This window comes from Oxyura jamaicensis, chromosome 6 (assembly GCF_011077185.1).
Source record: "Oxyura jamaicensis isolate SHBP4307 breed ruddy duck chromosome 6, BPBGC_Ojam_1.0, whole genome shotgun sequence".
Taxonomy (NCBI): domain Eukaryota; kingdom Metazoa; phylum Chordata; class Aves; order Anseriformes; family Anatidae; genus Oxyura; species Oxyura jamaicensis.
The window spans coordinates 30723498-30750367 of record NC_048898.1 but is presented as its reverse complement, the minus strand read 5'-3'; the positions used below and the strand labels follow the sequence as shown (position 1 = coordinate 30750367).

Genomic DNA, 26870 nt, shown 5'->3' with positions numbered 1-26870 from the left:
GATGGAGGCTATGGATACCACTTGAAACTAAATAGCAATTCAGCAGATTATCAGCAATGTGAAGAAGGGATTTTGATGCATGCTGAGTTTACATGTTTAGCTGAAGTGTGGGGTCTCTGTTGCTTCACACGACATTTTGCACTATATCATGTGAAGGCTGAAATCTTTGTTATTTCTTAGGCAAATGAGATCTTGCTGTACTAGTCTCAAGACAGCAGTTACTTTCCATGGAAAAGCCCAGACACTTCAGCTGTAATTCTTGTGCTCCAACCACTTGACTTCCCTGCTTAAAGGAAATTATATTTGATATCATAACTTAGTAAAAACAGAAATAATAAGAAAACCTTCAAAATATTTAATAGAGTGGACTTTACATGTTCATAGGCAGAGATCTTGGGAGCCCTTTGCCGTGCAGCCTCATTGAAGTGCTTTGCATCTGAACAAATTTATAACCAGATCCATGAAAGGATTTTGTTTTTCATGATTCAAGCATATTTTTAAGGAACACTTAGCACCTACTATCTTTGTGCTTTGTGTAAATGTATCAACTGTTGCCAACGTTGCTTAATCTGTATCTGTATTACCTGGTATTTGCCATCTGTTCCTTGAATGGAACCTCTGTTTAACATTAATTTATTGAAGAAAAATGGCCCTGTAATTATGTTTTCTAGTAAACTGTTGTGTCAGCTCTATATTTAGTGTCATTTACAGCAGGTGGGAAGTGGCCAGGGATTTTGTGATAGTGCCTCAGCAATCAAAGTGGGTCATGGAACAAGCTCTCTGAAAGGTCACTCCCTGAACTATTCAGTACTGGCTGCCGTACTGCAAGGGCACACCGGTCCTATTTCCAACACAAGGCAAAATTCTGTAGAATGAGGCATGTTGGAATTCCCAAATGATGACACATAAATAATGAATTGCTAATTGCTCAGTTAACTAGGATACATTTATAATGAACAAAATGCTGGATGATTTTGCTTGATCAATTTGAAGTTATATGTGAGTGAGTTTAAACCTGTTCACTGCCCTCATGATTACAGATAAACTGTATCTCGGCTCCTCAAGCTAGATCAGATGGTGAGCTGAGAATGCTTTAACTTGTGGCTGACACTATCATGCAGTTTCACATACCTTCAAGAGCTGCTCATCCTTATTTACTTGGTAGATAGAAATATTATGGAAAACAGGAGGCTAGACTATACCTCCCCACGGCTGGTTGGAATGGAGTATCACAAAACAGGATGCTGTCTGCAGTCTACCATGGTAGGCTCTTGTGCTTTCATCTTCCTCAACACCTGTAGACTCCAGCACTGTCTTCCATTTCTCTAGTGCATTCTTGCAGTCATACTCAGCTGAAGTACCCTTTCTTCAGAGACATTACCCCCAAGAATTGCAGGATGTTGTAGGACTTCAGGACTGGGGGAATAATTTTATTTATTTATTTATTTATTTTAAAAAAAAGAATAGCCAAAGCCAAGATGCAATTATTACATCAAAGCACCTTCTCCTGTATTTCCGTTTATTGGATTATCCTGTTTAACTGCCTCAGTTAAGCCTTTCAAAGGCACCAGCTGTGGGAAGGCTCTGCAACCAATTGCATTCTGCTTATACCCATATAAGGGACATATAGATATAGCAAAACAGTAGCATAGGCACCTTATTTCTACCCAGATTCCTCTTTTAGGTTTGTGTTTCTATCCTTACAGGATCCTTTCTCTTCATCATCTTTCCAGAGTACAGTATTCTTCCATTTTACCACCCAAGAGTATTTAAAATCACCACTGAGAGATAAGCATCCTCTTTTTTAACAATAACAACAACAACAAAAATCTAGTTTCCTTTGTTGGCTGAACACCTTTAATTAAGGGGTCAGTGTGGTATAAAATGGAACAAAAGTCCTAATTACAGTACCATAACGAGGTGGTCAGACACTGGAACAGGCTCCCCAGGGAAGTGGTCACAGCACCAAGCCTGCCAGAATTCAAGAATTGTTTCAACACATGGTCTGAATTTATTTATATATATTTTTGGGGGGTGGTCCTTTGGGGACCCAGGAGTTGACTTGATGATCCTTGTGGGTTCCTTCTAACTTGGATATTCTATGATTATATGACAATGATATAGGTACTACAAGAGTAGGCCACTGTTTAAGAATAAGCTTCTTTCTAGACTGAATACAAACCTTTCATTTCTGCTGCTACTCCTGCCTTGATTCCAGACTGAATCCAGAGTCTGAAACCTAGAAAAATGTTTTCTTTAAAGTCTGTTCTCTGACTGATATTATTTCCTGGAATATATAAGGTCCATCCATGCTATGCAGTTGGAAAATGTGCAACAAGCCCTAAGATAATGCTGACACAAGGCACAGTCTTACATTTCAGCTAAAAGGGGCTATCTTACTATTCTGCTCAGGTATCAGTCCCCAAAGTCTCTGGCTATGGTATTGTTAAATTATATCCCTTTGCACAGAGTTAACTGATGTGATACAAAGGTAGAGCAGGACCCTCCTTACTTATGCCTGTTTGTTCACAAGTCAGGAGCTAGCAATAATTGCTAGAACTTTTTTCATGAAGCCCTGGATGACCATCAGTCATGCTGATGGATGATTCCATTACACACAGGCATAATGCTGGAAAAGCTGAATTGACTGTTATTTCATAAAAGAGGAATCCTGTTTCAAAAAAAAAATAAAAAAAAAAATAAAAAAAATTAAACTGGGTTAAATGTCATGGATCGTAATAGGCTTCCAAAGTTTTAATATGTTACATTCTACATGGCATATGTTATAACTTACAAGGATTAGCTCATCTAATTTCTGTCCAAAGGCTTCATTTGAAAAAGAATTTGGTGAGAACATTTACATCCATATACAAAGTGAAACTGTTTTACCAAACCCTGCAGTGTCTGCATGTGATAAAGGATTCAAATCCTTTCCATGCCCCTGTATGATATATGTATGAACTGGGAGCCTTGGGAAAATTTTCATCACATGCATTTCATGTGCACTGCTCTGAAATGCTGCATTTGTATCATCATATACAAGAAGAAATAAAACAACCACAAGGAACTCCCTTGTCAGGCTCTTTCTGGGTGCCTGGGAAAGCTCCTGTTAGTTTTACACCATAGGACCTCATGAGAAAACACAGAACTGCCAAGCAAATGCATCAAAATAACTAATAAATCTACTACCCACTTTTGAGAAACTGCAGTATATCACAGCTGGAAAAGACAAAACTACTATTAAGCAAGTATTTTCAAGCGTTGTATCTGTTAAGATTTTTCAAATTGAAATAGCTGTCTTCAGAAGGTTCCAGCAAACAAAATGCTTAGGAAATTTAATGTCACTGTATCATCTGATAATCTAACCCATTTGCATCAAATGGGACACCCCAAAACTCAGGAACCCTGTATCTGTGGCCACTTTCAAAGAATGCTAGCTTAGCACTAGAGTCTAGAGTCTCAAGTGCACATACATGAGTGTCTTTTGAAGCTTAGCATGTCATATTGGGAAGGAAAAGCCTGGATCATACATTGTTTTGAAATTTCTTCCATGCCTCATACAGACATACAAACAAAAAGAAAGTAAAAATATACAAATGAATATTCCAAGAAAACGTTCCAGTGAAAGAAAACAACAAAGAATGTCCTTTGTTTGGAACAGTAAATACAAAAACAATCTCTACAAACTGCTTTCAGTAACGATATGAGTTAAGTTCACAATGTAGGTCATGAGATCCTGAACCACTGCTTCCATTTCTGGAGGAATTAACTGGAAGAAATTCCTCACAGCCCTGGTGAAATCTTATATTTGATGGTGTGGCACTCTTCAGGTCACTAGTTAAACTGTAACACAAGAACATCAGCACAATCTGATGGCTGTTGTGAAATCAGCTGAGGGTCATTTCTAATGTGTCCAGCAACCAGCAGGAGGTTCAGCGTACATCTGTAAAGGTCAAGTCTGCCTGGAAGCTTGCTTTATGCCCATGGTATTTTTTTCCTATGCTTCAATATCCTTTATCTCACTGATTTGATCTTGGTGCTTTCTCCAAGAGCACATAATTATCAAAGACTGTATTCTTGATTTTGTTTTAGCAGAATCTAGAAAAAAATAAATAAATAAAAGCTGAGCTGGCTAGCTTTCTATCATCCATTTATCTGTGACAAATATAGTTGATATCTAAATGAACAATGTATGTGAAAAGGGACAACTCCTCAAAGATGCCCATCACTGCTGCAGTGCCAGTGTATGCATTACGGGCTGCATGTTCTGTGAATGCAGCACATCTATTAAAAATAATTTTTATTCTGTCCTGTATTTATTGGGTTAGCTGAAAAAAACAACAACAACAACAAACAAACAATAAACCAAAAACCACAACAAAATGAAAACAATCAAAAAAAAACACCACACAACCCAACCCAATGCGTAAATAAACAAATAAATAATCCACCCCCAAAAAACAAACAAACAAAACACCAAGAAAATGAAAAACATAACCATGAATTTACATAAATAGCAGACAATCCAAATTTTCAATGCTTTCTGTGTAAAGCTCTGGGCATTTTCTATGCAAATATATCTAAACAATTATTTATCTATTTTCTTTAAAAGTTTAATTGAAAGCCCTCCTTCCCCCTCCCCCCCCCCCAACCATTTCCTCAAGTCACAGTGCTGTGAGCACACGAATGTTCAATTGTTCAATTTCTTCTGTATAGATGGTGTGTCACTACAGCACTTTGAAACACTAGACTGTAAATCCAGGGAGTACATGGCAAATGTCAAAATGGGGATTAAACTTCCTTTCTATTTTTCTCACTCTTTTTTTTTTTTTTTTTTAAGTCAGTCAAGAAAGGTCCAAAAGCAGCCAGTCAGAATACAAAACAGAATAATTCAAAGCAACGTGCAAAGAGACCTTTAAACGTGGAGCTTTTTAATCTTCATATTCTATTATATAAAATGAAAAGTTTGTATGTTCACTTTCTTACCTCTGTGTTTTTTACTTTATTTAAAATTGCAGTTGTCAGAGTGTCCTTTGCCTTGATTTTCTGCATGGGGACTGGTACCATGTGCTCTGTGAATCCTTGCTCCTGAATAGAAGAGATGGGAATAGTAAACTGTATAAAAAGTTGCTTTAGAAACGGTTTCTAATGGTTACCTTCAAATTCTGGGTCTGCTAGCCAAGAACATGGATGCTTTTTGAATGGAGTGGAAATATCTAATTTTAACAGATGAAATAAATGGAACTAAGCATGTAATAAGAGTATTCAGTATAAATATGGCAGAGACTGTCCAATAAAGATTATCTAATGAGCATTAGATTGCCTCCTCTAGTTACAAAGTAAAAGTAAATAACTACTAACATTCTGTATTAGTAACAGACTGTCAGGAAATGCCCAAAGCCAAACATTAAAACATCAACCTCCAGTGCAGAAAATGTAATCTTTTATTTACTTTCAATGATGCTACTAGGTTTTCCTTGTACGAATATTAAGAAATCAGACAGCCTAGTTTTTCACTGTCTTGAAAGCAAGCATAGACAGCCCTGAGAGTACTTCCAGATGTTAAATCAACGTGACACATTTCACAGATTTGGGGTTGTCTTTTTAAGACCATTTATAGAACTTTGGAAAGAGCACAAGGTACCAAGTTATTAAAAGGTAGGGAGGAGCATTTTATTTTTAAAACAAATTAAAGACATAGCTTAGTTTTTTGCAGTCACTTTTAACATCTGTAGTCCAAAAAGGAAACAGCTCTAGGTACCTATAGCTAAATAATTTCCTACTATTATATTAGTGGACTTGCACCAAAACACATATCCTAAACTTGGATGTAGCAAGTTGTGAGGCATCCAAACATTCAGCTAGGTCTGTTGTTATTCTTGTGAAGTTCAAAGAATTTATAATGACTTAGGCTGACACATCCATTGGCAATGTTGTTGTCCCTTAAGTAGTAATTCCCAAGCAAATGGCTTCTTGGAGGTATCGCAGGGAAGAGATATCTCTGTGCAGTGGTAAGGAAATATGCTGAGATCACAGACCTGGTCTGGAGCAAAGCAGGAGCAGTAGCCAGTGTATTCTTTCATGTTGCTTCATATGACATTTACAATCTCAAGAAAAAGTGAAGAATGTGTACAAAAGGGAAGAGAGAGAGGAAGATTAGGAATTCCCACATATTAAAATAGGAGTATTGCCATGCAAGATGAAGTTGAATTAATTCCTTTACCAGAAAGTTGGATTTAGCTTGATGTGAACTGGAAAGAATGATCAGCATATTTAACAATTAACATGGTCCCCATTCTATGTTAACCATCTGTCAATACGCCAAGTCACTTTAGTAACCTTGATCTTGCCTTGTTCTGATTAATTTATATCTTTTATGACAGCATTAACTCACTCCTGGCATGTACTGCTCTTGCAAATACTAATCATGGCATTATCGTTAACTAAACGAAAATGAAACAGACAGCGTATCAAGTTCTACTAAAGAGTGTAGGTGTGCAGTCAAAAGCAATGTGCTTGCCAAAGGCAACAAAACAGGGAAAATAATATACAAAACAAACCCTCAGCTGCTCAGTTACACAGCACATAGTCCTACTGTGTGACAAAGAACTTTCATGGTAATTGGCAAATGACCAGAGGATTTAATTATCATTCTGTGAGTTGCCTCCATGGGATGATAATGCTTATTCAAAGCAGGCTGTGCTTCATGAAGCCTGTGACTGTATAATAAAGTCATCTACAGGACTTAATCTATAAATTATTCTTGTTAGGTGATGAAAGTAGAGGCATTGTATATACACATATGAGATCTACTATACAGGAAGAAAAGTTAATGCAGGTTCTTAAAATGAGATCAGTAAATCATACTTTTAAAGCCTCATATGCAGCAGGTTGAAGTTATACTTAGCTGAGCTTCTGTTCTTTTCCTTTTTCATCTTTTACCCATGACAACTTTAAAAAAGATTGCCAGCTGGTATCCCATCTGGCTACAAGTGCAATTTTCTAAAGATGCTTTTATCTGTCCCCAGTGCCACCTTTATGGAAGAGATAACAGGACCTACTGAAATTTTACATAATTTGGGACCGTCCAAGAGCTCAGAAACAAATCAGAATGAAAGGACAGAATTCTACCATTCTAGCTATTAATAGCTCAGAAAATAAATAAATAAATAAATAAATTGTGTTGAAGAAAAATGACAACATCTGTTCTTGCCTTCCAGGTGTTTGAAACACAACATAGTTGCTGAGCTTCAGGGATTAAGAGAAGAAATTTTATTTGCCTGCTGCAGATATGGTGTCCTCAGGGACTCCAGTAACTGCATGGAAACACAGAGAAATGAGAGGAAATAAATAACTTTTACAGAAAGAAAAACAGGCAGACCATCTTTATCATTCAACTAAGAGATGATATGTGTAAGCCCCCCTCTTTTTTTTAAAAAAAAAAAAAAAAAAAAAAAAAAGTTATTAAGAAGGGTGATTTTTCAACCAAGTACCAAGTATTAGCCTTGTTTTAAGAGATGGACATCAGCATGATTTACAAGAAAAAGCCCATGGGTCTTTACTATATAGCTTCTTACATGTGGAAAGGCAGCTGGTGCTGGGAAGGGCACTATGGGACTCAAGGAATCTATCACTCCTTCCCAAAAGTTGCACAAACTGTGCGTTGATTCAGTGAACTGAATTTTATCACCTACTTTCCTCCTGATGACATGTGAGAGCAGCATCTGTTCAGTAAACACCACTTGTAAATAAGTTAACAGGCTCTGTACTGGACGTTTTTAGTTAAGAGTGAGCGAAATGCTTTAGGTGAGTCACAAAACCCCTTTTTGAAGTGGAAATGTTATTTTCACATCTACTTCAGCTCAGTGTGGAGGGAAGTTGGCATTCTAACCCCTTAAAAAACTATGAAAAATCTCAACCTGAAGCAAACAGATATAAATTTAACATAACCTGAATATGTCACATGATGGAAAGCCTTTAAGATCACAGCATGAACAGTAGCAGATTAACCACATGGACCATCAGCATAAGCAGTCAATGGCATTGGTACAGAAGTTTTGCATTTATATATTGCCTTAAGAGAGGTTATACTCCACAAAGTGATACACAATGAAAAGCTGTGTGCTTTCCCTTTGCAAAAAGGGCAATTGTTCTGAAATTAAATGGACAGGCTTAGGCTTGTTGCCACAGTAAATCTCTGAAATCCTTTCACCCCACTCCAAGGGTGGGATTGGGAGGTGCAGGATATGCTCAGGTTAGCCAAGACTTCCATTTCTTCCAGGGGACTGGGATTGCTTCAGCTGCAAGGATCTGAAGTGTGGATTTATGCAGCATGTTTTGAATAGCACTTGTATTAAGTAATATATATTACTGAAATTATAAATACATTCATAATTTTTTTCTAGTACGTCTGATGTACTTATACCATTTCTGTAGTGAAAAAATAAATCATACTTCAAGTTAAGTTTACATGAAATTTCTGTGTAGAAGGGGTTTGATGTTTCCCCACTGAAGTTGCAAGAAGCTGGCAGTGTCTGAGGACCCTGGCTAATCTTTTCTTTACCCTTTTTATAATGATGTCTGGCATTTCCAAAAGTTACATTGTATCTAGATAGGAGGCAATGGAGATTTGCCTATTTACATCATCTGTGAATTCATGCAGGTGTTGCTCTATGTACTCTTCAGGTAATCTGCATGTATATAAAGTAACATGCAGTCCCATTCTTTACGGTTTTAGGAAAAGAACAAGTGGCTTCAATAAAAAAAATCTCTTCTGTCCCTCCAAGAAAAGTTATGCGTAGTCAGCTAGCATTGTGCAGCAGAAACATTTTTAGAATAATGGATGAAGTGATACAGTGATCTGTAGATGAATTGAATTTTGCATTATAGCTTTCTTTATATTAAACATAGTATAAATAACCTGACTTACATAGTCACAGTTTCGATCATTATTATATTAACTTATTTATTTAAAAAACAAAGAATGCCTTAGGTTGCATGCCAGCTGTATCACAGCCACACAGGCTATCGTGCAAGAGATCAGTCATTTAAAATCAATGCATGACAAAGCGTAGGAAAAAATATTCCCACAAATGCAAACATTATGAGGGAAGTGCTTTATATGTTGTAAGCCACATAGTCAGCTGTGTTTTAACTGAGCCATTCTCTTCTCTCTCTATGTTTATAAATAGCATTATGGAGGGTGTGTTACATGCTCTAAACTACCTCAAAAACTTAATTTTAGTACTTCTCAATTCACATATTCATTTACATATGGTGAGAGAATATGTTAGTATTCAGATATGGAGGGTTCTAAAACCCGTATTGTCCAATGGAAATAATTATGATAAAAGCAAAGCAGCAGCAAAGCTGACTTTCAAAACCCTGGGTGACACAAGAAATCACTGAGCTCCACCAAGCACCAAAGCACAAACTTTTACGTCATTCACTTAACTTGTTCAGAAACTTCTGTAGTATAAAATATGAACTCATGCCTTGGTTTCTGAGGCAGGTCAATTTAGTTTTAGTTTAATACTGTTGGGGAGTTACCTTTCAGGCTGAACAGAATAGCCAGAAAAATATAGTGAGAATGAACAGCTAGACACAGTCCAATTAGTCAGTCGGGAGTAGATGTCAAAGGCATGTTTCAATTACTGCACAATTATTAACTGTAGCCATGTTAGCCTAAGATAAATACACTCAATCTAATACTAGACATGCTAATTTAAGCCTTTATTGAGGAGTGGCTCACTATAAAAAAATATTAGGCACAAAATACCCAGAGGAAGCAATCAGAATCTTCTGTGCCTGAGGAGCTCGTGGTGAAGCTTTTGGTGAAACCAGCACTGTTTTCACCTAAATTTCAACAGCCCCAAGGGGATTAGGGCAGGGATGAGCCTGAATCCAGCCAGTCCCATTGGCCAGAAGGACCTGGGGAGAAGTGGAAAAAGGGCTGTAGTCTATCTAGAAATTTCATTATACCAAGGTGACCATGTCTGAGGATGCTAGTTCAGGATGGGGTTGTGGGACCAACCAGCAGATTTTGGTGAATTTCAAGACAGCTGAGAACCAACACTTCCAACTGAGTCAACAGGACTGCAGAAGCTCAGCAGTTTTAGAGTCAGGCATGCTGTCTAACATGGTCTAAGTAGCTCCAGTGGGGGACAAATCTGGTACCACTCTCAGAGGGATGAAAGGGGCTGATTATCGCTAATCCTTCAACTTCCCACTGTATTATCTCCATATGTTTCAACAGAAGTCTGTATGAGGTTATTCTACTCAGGGTTTGCAGTGGACCTGAAAGAGCTGAATCACAGTCCTGGATTACTGAAATGTGATTCAGGACACATGAAAAGTTTTAGATTATTTCCTAGGAAAATTCAAGGTGACTAAACATGCAAAGAAATTTCAGCATCTGCTTTCACATGTAAATGGTCACATAATACCATATGCAAAAGTGGAACTAGAGGAATACTGAAAGCTGAAAACACAGGCCAACAAAATAGGATCCACTGAGAAAAAACACCATCCAACTCTTTTTCTAATTGCTTCTTTAAACTTATTTATTTCTTCTCTATTTGACGAAATTAAATAATCTTAGCAACAACAACCAACCATGTAATTATTTTTTGCAGTCCCCATGATTCTACCTTTTTTGCACATCTCTAAGAATTCCACTTCTGCTGCACTGGACTTGAACTCACAAGTCTGTAATTCTTGGTGTTTTCCAGGTCTAATTACCACAAAGAAGAATGGTTATTTGAGAAACAGAGAGTAATAGAAGATATATGTGAAACAAAATATTTGAAAGAGTTTCTTGGAGGAATAAGGTTGCCCTTGTATGTTATGCTGCTATTGTTTTCAAAATTATGTATAAAAACAACCAACCATCTAATGCACATAGCCATCTGTGGTAAACTAGTGTTTAAGGGACATTTGTGAGACTGAGACACACAAAATATTTTGAGCTCATTCAGCTGAAATATGTCACTTAGATCCTGTCTTCACATGAAGGTTTTGCTGGCACAATTTTATTGGTTAGGAAGACAGAAAAGAAATCCCTGCCCCATCAGCAAAGCTTAGCTGACTAACAACCTAAAAGCAGTGTAAACATTACAGCAAAACACAAACTTTTCTAGCATAACTTAGTTCTTTTGGGGATTCAGAATAAAGGGATATTATTTTGTCATTTTGATTTTCATCTCTCCAAGCAATGTTGTTGATATGTTTAATTGTTATATCCTTTCTCATTTATTGTTATGTGAAGGCACAACAGTGAACAATACTTAAAAACAAACAAACAAACAAACAAACAAAACACCTCATATGCTGCTAATGTAAATCTCATCTCCTTAATCTGAACAGTTATAATAATTTTAGTTGGCAGTCATGGTCTAGAAGAGATGGAACAATTAGTCTGTTTTACTGGGATAGATTTTTATAACCCCCATAAAATGAACTTGTTTAGCCTGAGGTTTTTAGCCATCCAGATAAGGAAGCCCAGCTGAGAAGTGGCAGATGATAAAACTTACACACAGCTTCTCCACTGGACTGTAAACTCAGCTTCAGTGGTGTTAGGAGGTGACAAAATGGCTCCTTTGGTCTAATTCACCTTTATTAAATGACAAAAAGTATATACACTGGCACTGAGTAAAAAATAAATGAATTAATTTCAAGAATGGAGGCATGTTCCTCTATAAGGACTCCACAGGGATAACAAGAAAAACTATTGGTACATGAGCAGCATTGATAGTTGACAAGATTGGCCTTTAAATGGGCTACGTGTCAATGTACCTTCTGTCACTACCTTCTCAACAATGAGCACAGCTGTACATCCTAAGGTTTATCAGGTTGTATTTGCATGTAATTCAGTTAATGTCACTATGGGCTGGAAAGTTAAAGTCAATAGACATTGATTCTGTCTTGCGTGGTCAATGATGCATCTCCACTTAGGAAAATATTTTTTTCATAACAAAAAAGGGTGAAATTGAATATTACAGATAGGTTCTAGATCATATCTCTTTGTATGGAGTGGTATGCTTTGTATTTGTGATGTAACATACCAAAAATCTGCTTCTGGATTCCATTTACTACTGAAAAGACAACCTAGCAGAGTGAAGCCTTTGCTCTTTATACAGTTTTTCTTCATGAATGTGATCTACTCAAACAAGAGAGCAAGACTACTGTCCAATTGTTATTACTGAGGTTCTTTTTTGTTTCAATGATGTCTATTTTAGTTCTAAAAAATATCTGTACACCACAACAACTAAGAAAATATAATAGGGCAGCACTAAAAAGAAGCAAGCCAGGCTTAACCCTGATGTAAAGGATGAATTAAGCACAATGACATCAAACAGGAACAGAAAGCTTTGAGGAGCTGTAGGTGATTATTGTCTGCTTAATTTATGAGAGTAAATGCTTGATGACAACAAAGAATAGAATAGATACTTTTCAATATGGAATAATTATGCAGAGTAAGACAAAAACATCTTCTGCCTACTCATCTTATTACTAAGAACGCACGTCTAGCCATAGAAAATATAAAATCTCTTTATGTTTTAAAAACTTTTTCTCTGTTACATCATAATGAAAATTTCAGCCCTGCCAATAAATCACTTCAACTTGCCTCTTTTGTTCAACATTGCGTTCTCTTGTTCCTCTCTTTATTATTAACTTTAACTCCATGGGGCATTACCATATTTAAAATCAAGGACTTACAACCTGTACTCCATCACCCACAGAGTTGACAAAGGTGCGATGAAAGCTGTGCATTGCTGATGTTGTGCCTTAGTGATTTTCCTCTGTATAGTTAAAGCTGTAACTAGTGATCGATGTGATCCAGCCTGACCTTTTTCTAACCTATCTTAGCAGCTACCCTCTTTGTATGGCCCCTCGAACTTGTCTTGATTTAAATCCATAATGTACAGCTAGAGGCTCTTTCCTCTTCCACAAAAGATTAAAGCATGAATCAGGGGAGCACGATCGATTTCTAGACATCTTGGATTTAAAGATAGGGCATATCTGTGATATTTCAAAACACAGCAGAACACAGAAAATTGCCAAGAATTTGAGATTATCATTATAGAGCCTGCTACATTCAGGAATTTTGAAAGAACCCACCACAAGAGCTGTTGCAAGAAGCAGATGCAACTGGATCACTGAGCAGACATATGTGCATCTTATTTTTTGGGGGGAGGAGTAAATAAATATCTATGTTTGAGACACAAACTGTCTCCTGAAACTCCCCAAAGGATCTTGTAGGTCCTGATCTAAGCTTTCTTAAAACTGTTATTGCAAAGTTCTAATGGCAGAAGGTACCACATCTTGACATCCTTGTGGCTATCGTGGGCTCCAAACTAAACATAGTATTTCATATGAGAAAATGAAAAGCATCACAAAAATTCTTTGCCTTGATCAAAAATTAAGATGATAGCTGCTTTACTTTTATTCTGGCAATGTTGTATTAAAAACATATTTCTATTTAGTGACATACTTATTTTCTTTTTCTCTTTTTTGGATTGTACTTAGCAAGGTTTCTGGGAGTATTTCAGGAAGTGAAGGAAAATTGATTTTTCCATTTATTCATATCATCTTTCAGTTTTCAATAATACATTCAGAACACTAAGTTAAATGTTTTGTTTGACCACACCAAATTCACACACTCTGATAAACTATTGCATAGAACTTACTCTTGTCTCAGCGTGCCTGAAACAGTATATGTAAAAATGTCCATAAAGGAGGGAAAAATCACAGCAAGAGAAAGAAAAAAAAAAAGGAGTAAGAGGCTTCTTTTTCATTGCCAACGTAGGCAGATTGATTTTCAGAATTATGCAAACCTCTAAGTTTTGCCTGGAGGAGATCCTGAAAGAGAATTTGAGGAAGGCTCATTCCAATTCCTTCTATTTGATCCACAAAGGAGAAATACTGCTGGCATTAGCTCAGTATGCCCTGGGATGCTATTGACCTGTCACCCTTGAAAGAGGAGAGAAGGGGAAAAGGCAAACCTTCTCCATGCATGGCTTCCAATGATATCCAGACACCCACTATTAGAAAACTAGACCTCCACCAAATAGGACCCAAATTCTGGTGTGAAGTTCTTAGCCATTTTACACCATTTCCAATGTCAATTTTAGTTTTGTTTGTTTGTTTGTTTGTTTTTTAATTTAAACTCTAGTTAAAGATCAGGATCATTTTGTTTGTTTGATAAACATAACAAAACCATCAATTTATATGCAAAGAGAAATTACCTTTCTTTACATAGCTCCAGTTTTCAGTACCAGCAGGACAGGCTTTTCATGGCAATGGGCCTTGTTTTACTTGCTTGGTATTCCAGCATTTCACTGTGTGACTCCAAGCAAGATAGAAAAGATGCTTTTCGCACTTTCATACCTTTATTGTGCTATAACTTGCCAGTAGGAAAGGAACAGAATCTGTGGCTGCAGGGACATCCTGTATTAATGATCCATTAATCCAAGATTTATCAGTTATGTGTCAGATGAAAAGAATTTTGAAAACATTTTAAGTAGCTTCTCTACTTACCTATACTGTGATGAACTTAAACCCACCATTTTCTGCAGTCTTCTAAAACCTAAGTAGTAGTAGAGTCTGCTCCACTTAAGGCAGAACAATCATTAAACTGTCAGGATTAGTGCTCCTTAAGAAAAACATTTTCCTGTAACTTTCTTCTCCCTGGCAGCATGGATCTTCACCATGTCACTGACTACAATTTGAGAACAATCCCTGAAATGTAGAGGAAAATGAATTGTTTAATATTCTTATTTCCTTTACATCTTGATTATAGAATTATTATGCTCTCCAGATTTGCCTTTTTCGCAACTGTAACATTGCCTATAGTCACATAATCCAGAGAGGAGACTAAGAAGAGATCCGTTACCGGTAGGACATTTATTTCACCTCTGACATCCCAGAGATTAGCCTCTGGACTGCAGATTCAGTGGTGTTTTACTAGATACAGATGCATAGCACTGCACACCTCTTCTTTTTGTAAAATAACAACAGTGGGAAGTCTACCTGAGAGAGAAAAATTTGAGAAGAAAAATTGTCTGACTCCTGTAAGACAGAAATTTTTTGCTCAAATCACAATATGGGACTTGGGAAGGGAGATGGATATATCTTGTCTTTTCTCTTTTTTACAATGAAAGATCAAGATATATCCGTATGTGATTTCTGACTATGAAAACAACCAATGAGAGAAAAACTTCAAGTGGTTATGTGTTTGATCTTCATTTTTTTTAAGCCTTTAAAAATCAAAGGGTTAGAAAGCATGGTCTCTTTGGGCTTTTCAATTCTCTATTTTTCATATTATTCCAAAAAAGGAGGAGATCTTTTTTTTTTTTTTTTTTTTTTTTTTTTTTTTTCAGAGAAAACAAATGTAAAACAGTAGAAGCAAAGGTCAAAATTGTATCCTGGGGTTCCCTATTTATTGCCTTGCAATTATTTCTAGACCAAACCTGTTCAGTTCAGCACTAAAAATATGGGTTTGCTACTACCTATCACTGAGAGCTTGACAAAGGTAAAGCCTGATATTTTCTGGGTCATACTTTCTAAAAAGAAGTTAAAATGGAAATATTTAAAACTCTCACTCAGTGAGAGTATCAGCCAGAACCCCAGTTGCCTTCTACTTCTACAGGACTGAGAAACCCCCCTAAAGAACAGCAATAGGGTATTAAAGACCCAAGTAAATAGGTCTGACTGTAAGTAGACAGAGGAAACAGATCAATTTCTCATGATGGTGAAATCTGTACAGTAGTTTTTTGACAAGAACCACACGCTGGGGCACATTCAACAGGTGTCTTTCCACCGGGTGTTTGTTCAAGCCTATAAAGGTGTAGATTAGCTTCAGCTGATGCAGGGATGTGATTTTTTATCTTTTTTGTATATCCTATAAACTTTTATATGTATATATATATATATGTAGTTATGGGGGCATGAGTACATAGTGTTTTTGTAGACATATATAATCTTATTCCATTCCTACTCCAGACTGTTAGCATTTTTTCCTTTAGAGGTACTCCCATACCGATTGCGGATACATGACCTCCAGCTTGCTTGGACCAGGGGGAGAGACTGGCTATGCAGGCTTGTAAAATATGATGCAAATACATGCTAGAACCTGCAGCTAGCATCCAGGAAAAGGTCTTTGACAAAACAAACACACTATGTAGTCCAAGACCTCTACAGGTCCAAGTTGTATTACTGCCATGACTTCAGACCACTCCTGTGATGGCTTTTATAGAGATACAATGACATTAGCTCGCACTGTAAGTGACTGGGGAATTTTGCTAAGGGTTGTAGCAGAGACAGATGATTCAAGTCAAACCTTTTCATAGCACTGGACCCACTTGGCACTGGGCTCCTTTAGGGCATTGCCATTTGTAGCTTGGGCTGTGCTCATGAGGACCAGGACGTACAGGAGCCCAAGGAGAATGGGCTGCCCTGTTTTCCTTCTATTCTTCCATCATGCCGGAGCTGCAGCAGAGGCTGCTCTGCCTCGCCATGCTCACTGCTCCTCACCAAAACACCTGGAAAGGTGTCCTCAGAAAAAGCAGAGCTGTGAAAGTAGCACTATCATATGCAGGACCGTAGGGCAGCTCCCAATTTCTGCAAGTTTTTAGCTCCACTCTGACAATCATGTTAGAACTGAGGGGTAAAATTGTAAAGAAATCTATAAGGAATGAGAAATTAAAAGACTTAATCTGGAAGAATTCTGTCTACTATTTCTGTTACTGAAACACTGGAGAGGCCAAAAGACAGATGCAAGAATAAGGTACCTCTGGAAAATTTGGAATAATTATAGAAGATAGGTCCTTTTAAACCCTCAGGGGTGACCTGTCACTACCTAGACCCTAATCTTAAGCAAAAAGGATAAACAAATGTGATATTGGAGGATTTTTTAAATTATTATTATTATTTTTAAGCATATCAAGCAAACATAATAAGACTGAAAGGCTGGAAGCTGAAGCTACACAAACTCAAAGGAAGAAAGGTGACAATGTGTGTTCAACAGCAGTCAAATCACTATGAAATTTCTCAGGCATGGTTTCCTCATTACTTTTTTTTTTTTCTTTAATGGATGTCTTACTACAATATATATTATTGTTTATTAATTCAGTCTGATCTGTACTATGTAGGAAGTCAGACTAGATGATCATAATATTCCCTTCTGGCCTTAATCTACGTATGATTATAAACTTGTTGATATATAGAGTTACTTATTCCTATGGAGATGATTGTCTCCTCCCCATTCAAGGTGATGATATTTTCAAGACAAAAGTGAAACTAGCCAAGGCAAAGTGTGCTTGATGAAAATGTGCTGCCAGTTTGACATCTGTGAGTCACAGATGTCTCTGTGAGGATATTAGCAAGTAAATCTTGAAGCTAAAATCTTAAAATGCAAAAGGTAAAAAGCCAGTGTGGTGTCACAGCTGGGTGCAGGTGTGCCATGCTGGGCTGTTCTGGTAGGGACAACAACCCTTTCTGGCCCTTCCCCTATCCCACCCTCCTCCATTAATACTGGGGAGCCAGTTTGCACACAACATTTACAGGGAGAATTGTGTGAACTCATGCTCATTTTCACAAACAAAATATGCCCAATCAACAGACACATTTATTTTTTTCCCTGCTTTGCAGATGCCAATGCACCAATTTTGTAGAAATGTTACAGGTGGGTTTTGCACTCCCACTGGGCCCCCACGTTAGAGACTCCCACAAAACAGAGGCTTGCAGGTGTTTCCCATATCTTTGTGGTTGTTTCTTTTGAAATGCATCTGTTGAAATGCATCTTGCCTACTGCTTAAAAAAAAAATATTGCTTGGCAATGCAGTGTGTTTGCCTTAGCTTTAACTGCCCACCCACACTGTACCAGGGCATGTTTTATGTTATTTATTTCGGTCATGGGTACAATGCAAGCCTTTGACCAGTGAGGCTTCCCTTCAGAGGGGGAGGCTCAGAGGGGAAAGGTGACCCAGAGATGTGGTAACATTTTTCACCTCCACTTCACTTTCCAGCAGGGCAGCCCTGTAATAGTTGGCACCGGCTGCATTACCACCTGCCGTCTCCTCAACATCCCAGCAGAAAACCGCACAAAACCCAGCTTGTCTTTAGGTAATTGCACTTGTAAAAGTAGAAGCAGGTCACTTAAGCATTACATATGGCATCTTATTAAGCACCTCGTGATACATAAAATTTAGACAAATGAGAGAAAATTTCCTAAAACACTTCTGTGGTCACAAACTCTATAGCTGACTTGAATCTGGTAAGCTTTCCTGTGCTATGAGTCCATAGTTCCCATAACCTTTTGGAAAACCTTTGATTTAATTCCATTTTTCTTCCTTAATGTCCTGTTGAGCCATCAAAATAAAACAAGTGATCAAAGGAGGACCTAAAAAAACAGATCCCAGATACAACCAGCCTAAAGTAGACAGAGGCTGAACATAATTTTTTTCTGAATTCTCAACATGAGTAAATAACTCAGACATGCAAAGTGGTCTGGGAGGGAAATGGAAGTCAGATGATTATACTCGACATTATAATCTACCTTGCTCTGTTAATTTTATTGTAGGAGCAGAATAAGTTTTTTTTTGTTGTTGTTGTTGCTTTCCCTTCAAGATATTATTTAGACACCACTGGAAGTTGTTTGGATGCTGCCTTCCAAGTTCAATGCTTTTATTTTTTAATACCGTCATACACTGGATAGGCCAGCACATGCCAAACTTTAGCCAGTTCCTTTAGAAGCAATGCCCAAAACCAGGCAGAACCTCACTAGCACCTAATTGCTTTTGGAAAATAAACATTTTACCTCATATTTCCAGTGTTCTGCCTAACAACATGGTAGGTCCTCTGCTTCTCATGAATGAAAAGAAATTAATGAGTACTTTATGAACCTACTCTGCCTGTCTTCAGGCAGCCATCTATGAATAGGTGGGACAAATTGCTACCTGGTGTCTACCTCTTTCCTTTGTCTAAGCTAGACTGTTACTTAGCTTGAAATAGATTGCTAACATTTAAACGGTTAATATCTGGTGAAATAAATTCTGTTTCTACTGTGTACCTTAAAAAATGGATAAAACTTTTGTTGATATTGAACAGCTCACAGAAATGAGCACAGGTGACTGTAGACATCTACCAGAATGCCCCTGACCTGAAAGAACAATTCTATAAAATTTCCATAGGACAGTAATCTATACATATTTTCCTCATTACCTGCTAAAAACAACAACAACAACAAACAAAACAAAACAAAACAAAACCCTCTATGTTTTTGGTACAATAGAGTCCTTGAATTGCACAGCTTTGTTGCCAAGCATTCTACAGGGCACATGCCTACTCTGTGCAAAATTTATATTTAATTAATTTCCAGTTAGGTTAATTCTAAGTAGCAGTGAGACCTAAGAATGATGACTTTTAATGTACAGTATGTTATGTAAAGGAGTCCTAAATTCTCAGTCTTTTATGATTTCTAGTATTGTAGTGGTAATAACAGAAGTTTAACAAGAGTTGCATATGCTAAATGGGTGTAGGTAGCTACCAGACTATCAGGGGCTTAGAACCTATGTGCCTATATTCCTGAAACCAGGTACTAACAAATATATTAATCACATTACATGTAAGAAAGGTAAATTTAAGTATTTTATTTTTTTTCTTTTCTTTAAATGTTAGGTATAATGAGTGTTTTAATGATAAAATGCCTAGTTCTACTTCCTTATTTAGAAGCATTTAGAAGCTTTTGAAAATGCACTTTTACCTACAAGGTGTAGGTCATCTGTATTTGAAATACCCACTGGATAAATTGCACATAACTTTGAAATAACTGCCAGATAAATAAATACAGCACTTTTTCCTTCCTTAAGAAAGTTGATCTGCATCATTGCTTACCAGAATTTGGATAGAAGGGGAGAAATAATGCATGACATAGAAATTTGGGCCACAGAACCACACACTTAACACTGACTAATCTATAAGCGCCCCACCTCACATCTGACTGGTGCCACAAGGCTGTACCCAATGTTATGCAGGGTGTAGTCAAGTGAATGAAAGGTAGCGTTCATAACCAAAGGCTCTTAACCTGATGGTGACCCACTCACTCCCCTTTTAAGAGGTTTCTTGTGGGGAGGAGAGACAAAAAACCAACACACACCAGAGCACTTGTTTGAGTAGTGTTCTGAGAGGCAGAGGGAATCTCATTAGCCTTGAAAGAGATTTTCCTGAACCTAAGAAAGGTTCCTTCATATTTTTCAGATTCATTGTACTTTTGTAGTTAAATTAGCCAGAATAGCTTTCAGATGCCTGTGCAGTCATTTGTGAACAATAGTGGTCATTCTGTCCTAAGATGCACTAAAAATGTGGAACAGCTCTTTCTAAAGTATGTAAGCAAAAGCAGTGCTCAAGTAGTCTAGATGAACACAGAAACACGTGGAACAATATAACCTAGGGGTTACCTCAGTCATCTTAAATACTTCAAAATCTCTTCTGGATGTTTGTAATTGGAAAAACAGCAGAAGACAAAGAAACTAAAGAGCTATCAGTGGGAAAACTAAACCAGGTAAAACCAAATCTAATAAGAGATTATGGAACGGGCTTTACTGAAAAGCCAGATTTAAACTCCACAGATCTCACCGATGGAACAACAAATGAAAGACATGAAAAAAAATAGTATGGGAAATATATAAGTTAAGGCTGTTTGAATACAAAGTGTAACCAGCTATCCAAAGGTAGTAGTGTCACTGAAAAGAACATTTTTACATGCATGTGCCCTTAGAGGAAATACTATTATTTCTGAATGAGTCACCCAAGACTTATTCCACAGAGTGAGCACATATCTTACAGAAACTCTTTCCAGTGAAATGCAATGAAAATAGAGCAAATGGATCGAAGAGCATCAGCTCGGGCCAGGGCAGCACCTTGGTTCACACAAGGCAGCCTCAGCACTGGGCTGCTGCCACCCAGAACCAGCTGCACCCTGCAGCCACATGCACAGGTCATTTTTGTCTAGAATTTACACTTTGACTGATGCGTGCTAGGAACAGAAGGTTTATATCAAGGGAATTGGGAGACAGAAAAAGAATGGATAAAAAATGTAAGAATATTAGGGACTTGTAGTACAGATTTGGAGATAAAAGAACACAGAAAGACAAGAAAACTCCTCAACATGTTAAAACATATCAGAAGATTATATATATACATATATATATATAAAGATACAAAGATATTGGATGGTTCAAGTCAGCACATTTGTTCAGACTTTGATAAGAAATATACCACTTAAGTAATTAGAAAGTGTACCACTTAGTGCCATTGAAATTGGTCCACCTGAAAATTCATGCCCAGTTTTGAGAAACTGTGGCTCTAATTTTTGACAAATACTGGCAGAAAGTAAAAAAAAAAAAAATCTGGGCTGATGTCTATAAATACTAGAGAGTAACATCACTGGGAGATCATCAGCTTGAAATAAAAAGATGCTGTGCAACCTCACCTGAGCCACTGCATTACTGCTGGGTGGGGCAACTCCTAATACAAGGGGTAATAAACTTAGCGATAGAGACTGCCTCACAAAGCTCATGGGGTACTTTGTCTTCCAGGAAGGAGGAGAAGGAATGTGCCTGTTTTTTACAGGATGGGATGTGTAAGCTGATCACTTGGCAGTCTCCTGTACAAGCAAGCAAGTGGCAAGGGGCAGGCTCTCTGGGACTGAGGAACCATGCAGAGTGCACAGAGTACAGGGAACAGCAAGATAGAAATGTGTTTCCTTTCGTTCTCTACTGAGGGAAGCTACAGCTAACCAAAAAAATAAACTCTTCAATGAAAAAAACATAAGTGAAATATTGTCAAAACTTTTTTTTTTTTTTTTTTTTTTTTTTTTTTTAAACTAGCTGGGACAGAAAAGAACTGGTTTGTAAAGAGGTAGTATAAAAACAAATAGAATTGTTTTCACAGGTAACATCACCCCCCCTTCCTTAGAGTTTTTAATTTGTTCTCACTGTAGCACTACTGTGTAGTCTCCCAACTGTCAGCCTTGAAAATCAAATAATAACTTACTCCACTGGTCTTTGAAAGCCCTTTAAAAAGAAGTGTATTCTAAACAAAGTTAAGTCCTCTCCAGAACAACATTACATTTATGTTGTGTGGCACCTAGAGCAATACTTTGTTTTTTTTCCCCCCGTTTCTGAGCTGTATGAACCTAATGGCTGGATCTGCAGATGCTCACCCTCCCACGAGTGCTGGCCTCTCCAGAAAATTATTGTTGCTGTCTTGTCTTCAGAAAAAGCCTTAGATATACAGGCTTATCTTAGTGATTTAAACACAGCTACCTAAGGATGTGATGGATTTCCTTTATATTCAGTCTCCAGTCAAGACTAGATGGATATCTAAGAGACATGTTATAGCTCAAACAGAGAGTGAGGTTCTTGATGCAGAAATTACAGGGTCAGATTCAAAGGCTGGTGTTATGTGGGAGGTCAGGCAAGGTGAGTTTGTACTTCAAACCAGTGCATCTACACCATAAATTTCAAAGCTGTCTGTAAAACTATGAAATGCACAAGGAATTTAATGCAAAGCATTTACTTTTCCTTTTGTTTGAGCTGTAACCCAAGGCTTTGCCTTCATTTTGAAAGGAAATTAATTTCCCTGCTCACTAGTTTTAGTGAAATAATTTAATGTAAATTCTCAGCTACCACTTACTTGATCATAGAAACTTTCTTAACCCCAAAGCTCTCTTGTTTCAACACTTTCCTTCAACAAGAATTCCACCTGAAACAAAAACAATTTCTCTCTCTAACCTTTCAACCCAGAACTCCCTGTTCAGCTTTAAATGCAACCCCAGGGAAGAGGATTTCCCTCTCCTTTTTCTTCATATTAGACAGTTACTCACCTGTTTTCATCTTGTCTTTCCTCAGCCCCTGATCCTCAAAGAAGCTGGTTCAAAGAACACTCACAGAGCATCACTGAACATGAGGAGGGTCTACCAGCAGGAAAGCTCTTTGAAGGGTAGGCCTAAACTTGGGAAATCTTCAAAGAAAAGATGGAATGGATGCACACTGCATTAACATTACGGAGCTTCTTCCTGTCCAGGATATCTTGATGCTATAATAACATGAAATTTTTAACTTGCTATATAGTGTTTACTACATGGCTGTGAGGGAGATGTTCTCCCTAACTGTCCAGGCTCACCTAGCCATCTCAATTCTCTGTAACACTGCCTCTCTTTCTGGAAAGAAGGGCAATAGAAAAGAAAATAGAGAGGGGCGAAAGAAAATGGGTCCACTTCATCTGACTAGACATATTGAAAGGTGATAACCAAAGGCTGAATGGACTTGGCTGTTACTGTCCCCACCTAGAGCCAAAGGCTGAATTTGGCTGTTACTTTCCTCATGTAGAACCAGTCTTTGCTCCGTAGCCAAGAGCGTCAGCTCAGGGGAAACACTGAGAGTTTCTTATTAGTACAGTACATTAGCTTTGTATGTCCTAAAGACTAATCTTCCAAAGATCAAGCAAGGAACCACATTTAACTTCTGTACACCTTTGAAGAAAGAGTAGACATACATCTGATTATAAGGTTATTTATGGAACTTACAGAAGCTTGAAAAGAGAAGGAAAAACAAACAAACAAACAAACAAAAAGAAAAACACTAAAAACCAACCAACCACTACTACCAACCTCACAAATCTCCACCTTTTAACAAAGAAAACTGAGGAAGTTCCAGGTTATCATGAAATGGAAGCAGCTGAAAAATAGTAAAAGAACTGATACTTGAGGTATCTAGAAAAGAGCTCATTCCAAAAACAGTGCTTGGTGCGTGGGGGAACTGGAAACTGAAGTTGTATAACTCTAAACAGAAATGGGATCATATTGGCTACCTGCAAAATATACAACTGTAACACAAATCTTGGGAAGTAAGAGCTGCAAGCTAGCAAGTCTCAGAGGAGGTAGAGGCAGCTGCAGCTGCCCAGATTTCTTAGCACTAGGCCTTTATGAGCTGAGCACTTTACTGAGCATGTTTTCTTTAATATTTATTTTCACAGAATCAGTCTGATCTCATGTTCCAGGAATGAAACCCTGGCATGGAAGTGGCATATCTGCTAGTTAATGTCAACATTTGATGTGCAGTGAGAGAGCAAACAGGATTTCATATTGTGGTAAAAGCTGAACTACTATTTGCTTTAATTCTATTTTCTTTGTGTCAGATACATTAAGAGTCTCATAAAAGAGCAAAAGAATTTCATTCTTACTTGAAAAAACAAAACAAAACAAAACAAAAAAAAAGGAAAAAAAAAAAAACTACTTCTACAAGTTCAAGCAAAATGTAATATCTAGGTTATAATGAATACCTTGAAACATCCTTTGCAGAAAATAAGACCCCAGTGATTTGTGTAGCACTCAGGTATTAGGGAGGGAAAGACCACATTTAACTGTGAATGAACTATGCTATAGCAGAAGAAAATTCCTCTCTGACTTAAAAATAGTCAAAGACAGTCTAAGCTATCATATAGAGCAGGTACAGCTCGCTGTCTAACTCTCACCTGTCACAGAAATTATGCCCAATTCATCCATGCGCTTTCTTGTCTTCCAATCTTCTGGACAAATGATCACAGGAGATAGTGTTTCAAATGGTGATGTCCCACGTCTGGGAAGAAATCAGCTATGGGACTCCCACTGCTGTAGGAAGCTGGTGCTCAGAACCCCAAGGACTTAGTCTTTGGTTCAAAAATACAATAATTAATGACAACCAGCACTGGCACAGCACTTCAAATCTTAGAGCAGAAACACCTGCAGTATATCCCACCCTGGCAGGGAAATGGAGCTGGTGACCTAACAGTCTTTTCCACCTCTAACTTCTGTTTTTTTTTTTTTTTTTTTTAATGAATCATCAGTCACACCTAAGTGTGATATCGCTATAAAATCCCAGTCATGTAAAAAAGCTGGCAGAAAGCTTTGGCCATGCAACTCTGTGATTTTATGCTTAGCTATGTCCTAAAGACTGAAAGGAGGAAGTAGACTTTTAAATATCAGTGTTGATAGTTGCTTTCAGATATTTTCAGACATAAAATCCAGTTACATAGACAGCTAAATCAGCTGCAGTTTGAGCTATATCACAGACTCAACTCCTCTCCCCTCCCACCCCCCAAAAAAACAAAACAAAACACAAACAAACAAAAACCACCATATAACCATCTAAACACCACCTGTGGTTTAGAGAGACCAATAGTTTTGATTTTCAAGAAGTTGTCAAGGACTTTTTTATAGAATTATAAAATCATGGCACCATTTATGTTGGAAAAGACCTTCCAGATCATCAAGTCCAACAGTCAACCTAACCTACCGAGTCCCATCACCAAACCACGTCCCTTAGAGCCACTTATGGTGCAGGAAGACCCTGGAGCAAGGCATGGTAGCTAAAAAAAAACACAGTGATCAGTGCTGGCTCTCTCTTTGTGACAATGGAAGTGATTGAATATGGAATATTGGTGACACCTACCTGACCACCATTACCCTAACGCTACAGCAGATCTCACTCTTCAGTGTATTTCTCTGCATAATATGCTGCAGTAGGAAAGTTTCTTTGTTTTCTTCTCCTCTAAAATCCTGTAATAGGAAAAGAAATTGCTGGAAGCAAGATCTTCAAATTATACACATCATCTTGCTGTGTAATCATCAAACAGATTTGGTTGTATATTGCACCACATCTCTGTTTTATCTGGAATTTGGAAGTGGTTATTAAGATTTAAATGATGCTAAGGAAAAGGGTCACTCAAAATGTATGGCTGAAAAGCAGAACTGCTGAAGCATCTGATGTATTTTAAACTAGATTTCAGTCCAGGTCTTGCTCTACTGTGTCCTCATGTTGGGAAAGTATATTCAGAGCTGACATGGCTTTCCCAGGTGTTTTCTACTGGGACACAGTGCAGAGTGTGCAGTTAATCATGAGTGCATTCAAGTGTCCTAAGGTCTTTGGGTGAAAGCTGTTAGAGACATTGAAAAAGTGTTTAATAATCACAGTCCCATGTCCTGAACACAGCCTGGTTTCATGAAAGTTCAAACAGCTTTGAAGAAGCTTAGGCCAAAACGTAAGCAGGCCAGAGCCAAGCTGCGATTTCAAATGGCAAGAGGGATGGCACAATGTCAACCCCCCTCCCAAGCACATCATGGCAAGTGTGTCCGAAAGACCACGTCCAGACGGGTCTTAGAAAGCACACAACTCCTTCTGCCCAGAGCAAGACTCAGTCAAACCACCACTAGGTAACCTCCATCCGAGGGAACTCAGCTCTCAGTTTTCATTTTGATTTCAGTGGATGGTGCATACTGCTCTTTCCGGTGCACAGCTATATCATAAGATGTATGCTGAGTATTGCTGCTAGTATAAACTATAGCAGGCACAAAGTTACTATGTTACTATGTTACAAAGTTTCTTAAAGCAATCATAAAAATATATATATATATTTTTATAACTAACTCACTTTTACACAATTTCAGTTGAAACTACATATTATGATGATTTCCATAAGAAATCCATGTTGGGTCTTTCAACTTACTGGCCATGCATTAGCAAGTCAACACATACTGTTCATCATTTTCAAATGCTTCCATTAAAACAAAGTAGATATATGAAGGAACATAGATTTTTCAGCAAAAATATGAGTCAAGGGTGAGAACAATGAAAGTTAGACATCCTTACATGTCTGAAGGCAGGTTTATCTGCAACTTCCATAGCAGCTAGAAAGAATATATATAAAATTCCCAGTTCTCCAGGAAGTAGAAATGGAGAGAAAATAACTATTATCCTATGCAAATCAACACATATTCAAGGAAGTATTTGCCCATAAGGCTGGCTTAGAGACGTGAATACAAGTATGACATT

At 37.6% G+C, this 26870-nt stretch overlaps 2 long non-coding RNA genes across 3 annotated transcripts in view; one reads left to right on the top strand and one right to left on the bottom strand.

The window, feature by feature from the left end:
- Window positions 1-3391: 3391 nt before the first annotated feature.
- The window catches only part of LOC118169366, a 26036-nt gene continuing 2557 nt past the window's right edge, over window positions 3392-26870 (bottom strand). The window contains exons 2-5 of the long non-coding RNA XR_004752046.1: window positions 25491-25597; window positions 11532-11611; window positions 4987-5088; window positions 3392-4098 (exon numbers count right to left, since the gene is read on the bottom strand). This is a non-coding gene — a long non-coding RNA (uncharacterized LOC118169366). The remainder of the gene's footprint in view (window positions 4099-4986; window positions 5089-11531; window positions 11612-25490; window positions 25598-26870) is intronic.
- The window catches only part of LOC118169365, a 12688-nt gene continuing 8717 nt past the window's right edge, over window positions 22900-26870 (top strand). For both annotated transcript variants that reach the window (XR_004752045.1, XR_004752044.1), the window contains exons 1-2: window positions 22900-23001; window positions 24037-24150. This is a non-coding gene — a long non-coding RNA (uncharacterized LOC118169365). The remainder of the gene's footprint in view (window positions 23002-24036; window positions 24151-26870) is intronic.